The sequence below is a fragment of the Coturnix japonica genome, chromosome 36 (assembly GCF_054131305.1).
Source record: "Coturnix japonica strain WE chromosome 36, WE-NBRP24, whole genome shotgun sequence".
Taxonomy (NCBI): domain Eukaryota; kingdom Metazoa; phylum Chordata; class Aves; order Galliformes; family Phasianidae; genus Coturnix; species Coturnix japonica.
The window spans coordinates 3047501-3057597 of NC_140698.1; the positions used below are offsets into that span (position 1 = coordinate 3047501).

The 10097-nt window shown below is 53.5% G+C and overlaps 1 non-coding gene across 1 annotated transcript; it reads right to left on the minus strand.

The window, feature by feature from the left end:
• Positions 1 to 8044: 8044 nt before the first annotated feature.
• On the minus strand, positions 8045 to 8147 carry LOC146755115 (U6 spliceosomal RNA). The gene has a single exon (XR_014938474.1). It is a non-coding gene; the product is annotated as a U6 spliceosomal RNA (small nuclear RNA).
• Positions 8148 to 10097: the final 1950 nt, after the last annotated feature.

A 10097-nucleotide genomic window follows, 5' to 3' on the forward strand; every position in this document is an offset into this window, starting at 1 on the left:
TTTTAAATATTTTTTTCTTTCTTTTTTTTTTAAATTTTCTTTTCCCCATATTTCCTTATTATTTCTTTAGTTATTCATGCAATTATTAATATCGCTCTTCCGCACCCCCATCTTTTTATTACTTTTATTTTATTTTATTTTATTTTATTTTACCGTGATATTTTACGATCTATCTGTACTTTTTCACACCTTCTTCTCTTCTACTTTTCTTTGACTTCTGGCTTCCCTTCCCTTCCCTTCCCTTCCCTTCCCTTCCCTTCCCTTCCCTTCCCTTCCCTTCCCTTCCCTTCCCTTCCCTTCCCTTCCCTTCCCTTCCCTTCTCTTCCCTTCTCTTCCCTTCTCTTCCCTTCCCTTCTCTTCTCTTCTCTTCTCTTCTCTTCTCTTCTCTTCTCTTCTCTTCTCTTCTCTTCTCTTCTCTTCTCTTCTCTTCTCTTCTCTTCTCTTCTCTTCTCTTCTCTTCTCTTCTCTTCTCTTCTCTTCTCTTCTCTTCTCTTCTCTTCTCTTCTCTTCTCTTCTCTTCTCTTCTCTTCTCTTCTCTTCTCTTTCTCCTCGTCGCCCGCGCGTGAGTAGGCCCAGCCCGGCCTGGATGGGCACGGCCTCTGTCACGAAGAAGGGGGTCGCTTGCGTGGCCGGGGAGGGGTGGGGGGGTCCGCGACAGGGTTGCGGGTATGCGGGTAGACCTGGCTGCCAGCCGGCGCCTGATCTTCCCGGCCCCGCGTCCGTCTTCCACCTTCTCCCCCCCCTCCCCCCCCCAGTCCACACCGCACGAGCGGGAACCCGACCCGTACCCGACGGCGGCCCGCCTCCGCCTGCCCCCACCCCGGCCCTCGCCCGGACGCATCTCGCCCGACCTGCCCGCGACCGTGTTTTTTTATTTGTTTGTTTGTTTTTGGTTTTGTTTTTTTTTTGTTTGGTCGGTCACTCGCTCGGTTATTTGTTTGGACCCGATTGGCCCATTTGGTTTTTTTCTTTTCTTTCCTTTTTCCGCCGGGGTGCTCCTGACGGCTCAGCCCAATGGCAGCTTGACTCGGCGACCGGAGCCCGCCAAAACGCCTCGCCACCACCCAGCCCCACCGCCACCACCACCACCACCACCACCTCCTCCTCCCGCCGAAAATCCCACGTACCGTTCCACCTCATCTGCCGGCTGGGAGAGAGGCTAAACGCGAACCCCGCGGGGGACGCGGCCGCCTCCCGCTGACCCACCTCTCGCCGCTGCCGTCTTCCCGCCGCTCTTTCACCTTCCCTCGCCACGCGGCCTGCCCGCAGTCCGGATTTCCGGCCCGAACGGACCCCGCTCAAGTGCGCCGGCACGGTCCAACCGCTCCCGGCGGGCACCGCTCGGCTCGGACGTTCCTCGGAATCAGCCAAATGTCGCTCCCGTGGCGTCTCTGCAGGCAAAAACGCATAGCCGGCGCCGCAAAGCTCGCGAGCCGCACCGAGCTGGGGAAACCGTGCCGTGGAGCAGCTGTGGGGCACATGTGGGTCAGATCTATGGGGTAGGAGCTGCTGTGAGACTGATGTGGGTCAGATCTGTGGGCCAAAAGCTGCTGTGGGGCAGATGGGGGTCAGATCTATGGGGCAGGAGCTGCTGTGGGTCAGATCTTTGCGGCAGAAGCAGCTGTGGGCTGATATGCGTCAGATCTATGGGGCTGGAGCTGCTGTGCAGCTTATGTGGGTCAGATCTATGGGCAGAAGCTGCTGTGGTGCACATGTAGGTCACATCTATGGGCAGGAGCTGCTGTAGGGTAGATTTGGGTCAGATCTATGGGTTAGGAACTGCTGTGGTTCAGATCTATGGGGCAGGAGCAGCTGTGGGGCACATGTGGGTCAGATCCATGGGTTAGGAGATGCTGTGGGGCAGATGTGGGTAAGATCTATGGGGCAGGAGCTGCTCTGGTGCACATGTGGGTCAGATCTATGGGCAGGAGCTGCTGTAGGGCAGATTTGGGTCAGATCTATGGGGCAGGAACTGCTGCGGTGCAGATCTATGGGGCAGGATCAGCTGTAGGGCACATGTGGGTCAGAACTATGGGTTAGGAGCTGCTGTGGGGCACATGTGGGTCAGATTTATGAGGCAGGAGCTGCTGTGGGACAGATTTGGGTCAGATCTGTGGGGCGGGAGCTGCTGTGTGGCTGATGTGGGTCAGATCTATGGGGCAGGAGCTGCTTTGGGGCTGATGGTGGTTAGATCTATGGGGCAGGAGCTGCTGTGGGGCGCATGTGGGTCAGACCTATGGGGCAGGAGCTGCAGTGGAGATAATGTAGGTCAGATCTATAGGACAGGAGTTGCTGTGGAGATGATGTGGGTCAGATCTTTGGGCAGGAGCTGCTGTGGGGCAGATCTGGGTAAGATCTATGGGGCATGAGCTGCTGTGGGGCAGATGAGGGACATATCTATGGTGCAAAATCTGCTGTGGGACTGATGTGGGTCAGATCTGTGGGGCAGGAGCTGCTGTGGGTCTGATGTGGGTCAGATCTATGGGGCAGGAGCTGCTGTTGGGCAGATGTGGGACATATCTATGGGGCAAAATCTGCTGTGGGGCTGATGTGGGTAAGATCTATGAGACAGGAGCTGCTGTGGTTCAGATCTATGGGGCAGGATCAGCTCTGGGGCACATGTGGGTCAGATCTATGTGTTAGAAGCGGCTGTGGGGCACATGTGGGTCAGATCTAGGGGGCAGGAGCTGCTGTCGAGATGATGTGGGTCAGATCTTTGGGTAGGAGCTGCTGTGGGGCAGATGTGGGTCAGATCTATGGGACAGGAGCTGCTGTGGGGCAGATGTGGGTCAGATCTATGGGGCAGAGGCTGCTGTGTGGCAGATGTGGGTCAGATCTATGGGGCAGGAGCTGCTGTGGGTCAGATGTGGGTCAGATCTATGGGGCAGGAGCTGCTGTGGCTGATGTGGGTCAGATCTATGGGGCAGGAGATGCTGTGAGTCAGATGTATGAGGCAGGAGCTGCTGTGGAGCAGATGGGGGTCAGATCTATGGGGCAGGAGATGCTGTGGAGCAGATGTGGGTCAGATCTATGGGGCAGGAGCTGCTCTGGGGCACATGTTGGTAGGGTCTATGTCGCAGGAGCTGCTGTGGGGCAGACGTGGCACATATCTATGGGGCAAAATCTGCTGTGGGGCTGATGTGGGTCAGATCTATGGGGTAGGAGCTTCTATGGGGCTGATGTGGGTCAGATCTATGGGCAGGAGCTGATGTAGGGAAGATTTGGGTCTGATCTATGGGGCAGGAACTGCTGTGATTCAGATCTACGGGGCAGGAGCAGCTGTGGGGCACATGTGGGTCAGATCCAAGGGTTAGGTGCTGCTTTGGGGAAAATGTGGGTCAGATCTATGTGGCAGGAGATGCTCTGGGTCTGATGTGGGTCAGATCTATGGGGCAGGAGATGCTGTGAGTCAGATCTATGGGGCAGGAGCTGCTGTGGGGCTGATGTGTGTCAGGTCTATGGGGCAGGACCTGCTGTGTGGCTGATGCGGGTCAGATCTATGGGGCAGGAGCTGCAGTGGAGATGATGTAGGTCAGATCTGTGGTGTAGGAGCAGCAGTGGGGCAGATGTGTGTCAGATCTTTGGGGAAGATCTGCTGTGGGGCTGATGTGGGTCAGATCTATGGGGCAGGAGCTGCTGTGGTGCAGATGTGGTCGGATTTATGGGGCAGGAGCTTCTGTGGGGCACTTGTGGGTCAGATATATGGGGCAGTAGCTGCTGTGGGTCAGATCTATTGGGCAGCAGCTGTTTTGCATATGATGTGTGTCAGATCTTTCGGGCAGGAGCTGCTGTGGGTCTGATGGGGGTCAGATCTATGGGGCAGAAGCTGCTGTGGTGCAGATGTGGGTAAAATCTATTTTGCAGGAGCTGCTGTAGGGTAGATGTGGGTCAGATCTATGGGGCAGGAGCTGCTGTGGGGCACATGTGGGTCAGATCTATTGGGCCGGAGGTGCTGTGGGGCTGATGTAGGAAAGATCTATGGGGCAGGAGATGCTTTGGGGCAGATGTGGGTCAGGTCAATTGGGCTGGAGCTGCTGTGGGGCACTTGTGGGTCAGATCTATGAGGCAGGGGCTGCTGTGGGTCAGATCTATGGGGCAGGAACAAATGTGGGCCTGATGTTGGTCAGATTTATGGAGCAGGAGCTGCTGTGTTGCAGATGTGGGTCAGATCTATGTTGCAGGAGCTGATGTGGGGCAGATGTAGGGCATATCTATGGGGCAGGAGCTGCTGTGAGGCTGATGGGTGTTAGATCTATGTGGAGGAGCTGCTGTGGGGCGCATGTGGGTCAGATCTATGGGGCGGGAGCTGCTGTGTGGTTGATGTGGGTCAAATCTATGGGGCAGGAGCTGCTTTGGGGCTGATGGTGGTTAGATCTATGGGGCAGGAGCTGCTGTGAGGCGCATGTGGGTCAGACAGATGGGGCAGGAGCTGCTGTGGGGCGCATGTGGGTCAGATCTATGGGGCAGGAGTTGCTGTTGGGCAGATGTGGGACATAACTATGGGGCAAAATCTGCTGTGGGGCTGATGTGGGTAAGATCTATGAGACAGGAGCTGCTGTGGTTCAGATCTATGGGGCAGGAGCAGCTCTGGGGCACATGTGGGTCAGATCTATGTGTTAGGAGCTGCTGTGGGGCACATGTGGGTCAGATCTATGGGGCAGGAGCTGCTGTCGAGATGATGTGGGTCAGATCTTTGGGTAGGAGCTGCTGTGGGGCAGATCTGGGTAAGATGTATGGGGCAGGAGCTGCTGTGGGGCAGATGTGGGTCAGATCTATGGGGCAGGAGCTGCTGTGGGGCAGATGTGGGTCAGATCTATGGGGCAGGAGCTGCTATGGGGCAGATGTGGGTCAGATCTATGGGGCAGGAGCTGCTGTGGGGCAGATGTGGGTCAGATCTATGGGGCAGGATCAGCTCTGGGGCACATGTGGGTCAGATCTATGGGGCAGGAGCTGCTGTGGGTCAGATGTGGGTCAGATCTATAGGTCAGGAGCTGCTGTGGCTGATGTGGGCCAGTTCTATGGGGCAGGAGATGCTGTGAGTCAGATGTATGAGGCAGGAGCTGCTGTGGGGCAGATGGGGGTCAGATCTATGGGGCAGGAGATGCTGTGGAGCAGATGTGGGTCAGATCTATGGGCAGGAGCTGCTGTGCTGCACATGTGGGTCAGATCAGTGGGGCAGGAGCTGTTGTGGGGCTCATGTGGGTCAGATCTATGGGGCAGGAGCTGCTGTGGGGCACATGTGAATCAGATCTATGGGGCAGGAGCTGCTGTGTGTCAGATCTATTAGGCAGGAGCAGCTGTGGGGCAGATTTGGGTCAGATCTATGGGGCAGGAGCTGCTGTGGGGCACATGTGAATCAGATCTATGGGGCAGGAGCTGCTGTGTTGCAGATGTGGTTCAGATCTATGGGGCAGTAGCTGCAGTGGAGATAATGTACGTCAGATCTATGGGGCAGGAGCTGCTGTGGGGCTGATGTGGGTCAGATCAATGGGGCAGGAGCTGCTGTGGGGCTGATGTGGTTCAGATCTATGGGGCAGTAGCTGCAGTGGAGATAATGTACGTCATATCTATGGGGCAGGAGCTGCTGTGGCGCAGATGTGGTTCAGATCTATGGGGCAGGAGCTTCTGTGGGGTTGATGTGGGTCAGATCTATGGGTCAGGAGCTGCTGTGGGGCAGATGTGGGTCGGATCTATGGGGCAAGAGCTGCTGTGGTGCAGATGTGGGTCAGATCTATGTGGCAGGAGCTGCTGTGGGGCTGATACGGTTAAGATCTATGGAGCGGGAGATGCTATGGGGCTGATGAGGGTCAGATCTATGGGGCAGGAGCTGATGTGGGGCTGATGTTGGTCAGATCTATAGGGCAGGAGCTGCAGTGGGGCTGATGTGGGTCAGATCTATGGGGCAGGATCTCCTGTGGGGCTGATGTGGGTCAAATCAATGGGGCAGAGCTGCTCTGGGGCACATGTGGGTCAGATCTATGGAGCAGGAGCTGCTGTGGGGCAGATTTGAATCAGATCTATAGGGCAGGAGCTGCTGTGGGGCACATGTGAGTTAGATCTATGGGGCAGGAGATGGTGTGGGGCAGATTTGGGTCAGATGTATGGGTCAGGAGCTGCTGTGTGGCTGATGAGGGTCAGATCTATGGGGCATGGGCTGCTGTGGGTCAGATCTACGGGACTGGAGCTGCAGTGGAGCATATGTGGGTCAGATCTATGGGGTAGAAGCTGCTGTGGGGCTGATGGGGGTCATATCTATAAGGCAGTAGCTGCTGTGGGGCTGACTTGGGTCATATCTATAAGGCAGTAGCTGCTGTGTGGCTGATGTGGGTCAGATCTATGGGGCAGGAGCTGCTTTGGGGCTGATGGTGGTTAGATCTATATGGCAGGAGCTGCTGTGGGGCACATGTGGGTCAGACCTATGGGGCAGGAGCTGCAGAGGGGATGATGTAGGTCAGATCTATGGGGCAGGAGTTGCTGTGGGGCAGATGAGGGACATATCTATGGTGCAAAATCTGCTGTTGGACTGATGTGGGTCAGATCTATGAGTTTGGAGCTGCTGTGGGGCACATGTGGGTCAGATCTACGGGGCAGGAGATGCTGTGGGGCTGATTTGGGTCAGATCTATGTGGCAGGAGATGCTGTGGGTCAGATCTATGGGGCAGGAGCTGCTGTGGGGAACATGTGGGACAGGTCTATGGGGCAGGAGCTGCTGTGGGCACATGTGGGTCAGGTCTATGGGGCAGGAGCTGCTGTGGCGAACATGTTGGTCAGATCTATGGGGAAGAGCTGCTGTGGGTCTGATATATGGGGCAGGAGCAGCAGTGGAGCAGATTTGGGTCCGATCTATGGGGCAGGAGCTGCTGTGGAGCTGATGTGGGTCACATCTATGCGGCAGGGGCTGCTGTGTGGCGAATGTGGTTCAGATCTATTGGGCGAAAGCTGCTGTGGGGCGCAAGTGAGGCAGATCTACGGGGCAGGAGCTGCTGTGTGGCACATGTGGGTCAGATCTATGGGGCAGGAGCTGCTGTGGGTCAGATCTATGGGGCAGGAACAAATGTGGGCCTGATGTTGGTCAGATTTATGGAGCAGGAGCTGCTGTGTTGCAGATGTGGGTCAGATCTATGTTGCAGGAGCTGATGTGGGGCTGATGTAGGGCATATCTATGGGGCAGGAGCTGCTGTGAGGCTGATGGGTGTTAGATCTATGGGGAGGAGCTGCTGTGGTGCAGATGTGGGTCAGATCTATGGGGCAGGAGCTGCAGAGGGGATGATGTGGGTGTTAGATCTATGGGGAGGAGCTGCGGTGGTGCAGATGTGGGTCAGAGCTATGGGGCAGGAGCTGCTGTGGGGCAGAAGTGGGTAAGATCTATGGGGTAGGAGATGCTGTGTGGCAGATGTGGGTCAGATCTATGGTGTAGGAGCTGCTGTGGGGCTGATGTGGGTCAGATCTATGGGGCAGGAGCTGCTGTGGTTAAGATCTATTTGGCAGGATCTGCTGTGGGGCAGATTTGGGTCAGATCTATGGGGAGGAGCAGCAGTGGGGCAGATATGGTCAGATCTATGGGTCAGGAGCTGCAGTGGAGATGATGTACGTCAGATCTATGGGGCAGGAGCTGCTGTGGGGCTGATGTGGGTCAGATCAATGGGGCTGAAGCTGCTGTGGGTCATATCTATTGGGCAGCAGCTGCTTTACATATGATGTGGGTCAGATCTATGGGGCAGGAGCTGCTGTGGGGCTGATGTTGGTCTGATCTATGGGGCAGGAGCTGCTGTGCGACAGATGTGGGTCAGATCTATGGGGCAGGATCTGCTGTGGGGCTGATGTGGGAAAGATCTATGGGGCAGGAGATGCTTTGGGGCAGATATGGGTCAGATCTATGGGGCAGGAGTTGCTGTGGGGCGCATGTGAATCAGGTCTATGGGGCAGGAGCTGCTGTGGGTCAGATTGTCATGGTTTAATAATGTTGTAATTTTGCTATCAGTATTCCACATCATAACATCATGTAAAGTATGGATACTTCTTTTGAATGTGCAGTCCACAGAAGAAAAATATGGAACGCTTCACAAATTTGCGTGTCATCCTTGCGCAGGGGCCATGCTAATCTTCTCTGTATTGTTCCAATTTTAGTATATGTGCTGCCGAAGCGATATCCCAGTTGGTCTAGTGGTTAGGATTCGGTGCTCTCACCCTGGAGGCCTGGGTTCGATTCCTGGTCAGGTGTCATGGTTTCAGGGAACCATCCTCTGCTAAGTCCTCTGTGATATGTAGTTTTCTTCTGTGGACTGCACATTCAATAGAAGTATCCATACTTTACATGATGTTATGATGTGGAATACTGATAGCAAAATTACAACACTACAAAACCATGACATATATTAACTCTGTCGCAGAACAGACTGACGTCTTTCAAGTTCTGGCGTTCAGGGCAGTGTGTGGGAGCCTTCAGCCGTTCGCCCAGATTCACAGTAGGCCTCTCGGTTACGGGACTCATTCTCTCTCCTATTTTGCTTGATTCCTTAGCTCAATTTTCAATTATATTGTATTCTATTGTGTTATCCTGTATTTAGATATAGTATTTAGTAAATAAGTGTGCCTCCTTAGATCGTTGCCGCTGTTTTCTTTTCCTAATTAACTTTTTCCTTTTGGCGTAGGGCCCCTCTGGGGCCCACGGCCCCTGTCACGGACGCAGGTGGATTTTTAGTTCAAACCGTGACAGATTTTGGTGGAGGATGCGGGCATATTGAGTTGCTGTTTTTCTGTGTTTTCTTCTGTTGCTCTTTTAGCTTTTAACAGAGCTACGAGTTTTTTCCCTGTTAAGGAGCTATCTTAGGTTTGCGATTCTGCACCTGCGAGCTTGACCTTGAAAGTCCAGGCGGACTGCCAATACTCCGGTATATTTTATAAATACTGCTGAGCTTTGTTTTCTTTTACTTTTTTTCTCTCTATTGGAGGAAATAAAAATGTTTTCTCTACTAAATTTGTTTTACCAGGGACTGTGTGCCATTGGTTCCTTTTTTGAGACGCTCCGAACATATTGGGTCATGTTTAAGCTGGCCACTTTTTCTTATGGAGCTATACAATTGTATAATGGATTGAAAGCATGGTTAGCAATGCTCACTTCGTATCTGTATACAGCTCCAGAGGGAGCAACTAATGCAACTAATTATACAGAAATGGTGATTTTTAAGCGTGCTCCTCTTTCTTTCTATGAATCCTTTATGCAGTTTTTGAATGATCAGTGGGCCACACTCTTAATCTCCCTGATCTTACTGTTGATTATTGTAATAATCTCACTCAGTATCTGGATTGATAACATCCGGAGGAAGTCTTCCCTAGAACCAGAGAATACTGAGTGGCAGGGAGTGTGGAGAGGCTTTGAAGAGATTCTCAAAGGACAGACATCTTCAGTGTTATGGAGCTTCACTCCTGAACACTTGAAGAATCCTGAGAGTTTGATTGCATATTTGAGGCAGGAATGTTGTGGCTCAGGCAGATCTCAGGAGGCACAAATGATTTTGGGCCTAGCTAATGCTTATCGGGCATTATTCAATACCATTCCTGAGAGGGAAGTTTTTGAAGCTGAGAGAGAGAGTCTCAGGGCCGAGAAGGAGAGTCTTAGAGCTGAGGCAGAAAAACTTTGGACTGAGAAGGTAGAGAGAGAAAAAGCTTTTGAAGCTGAGAGAAAAGATCTCCTGTACCAACGAGACTCAATCTGGTACGAGAAGGAGAGTCTTAGAGCTGACGCAGAAAAACTTTGGGATGAGAAGGTAGAGAGAGAAAAAGTTTTTGAAGCTGAGAGAAAAGATCTCCTGTACCAACGAGACTCAATCTGGTACGAGAAAGAGAATCTTAGAGCTGACGCAGAAAAACTTTGGGATGAGAAAAGCTCCCTGCAATCCCAACTCAACACTCTCCAGTCCGAGCACAGCGCCCTCCGGTCCGAGCACGACACTCTCCAGTCCAAGTATGACGCCATCCAGTCTGAGTGCGGCACCCTCCATGCCAAGCACGATGCCTTCCAACCCAACTGCGACACCCTCCAGTCCGAGCACAACACTCTTCAGTCTGTGCATAACGCCCTCCGGTCCGAGCATAAC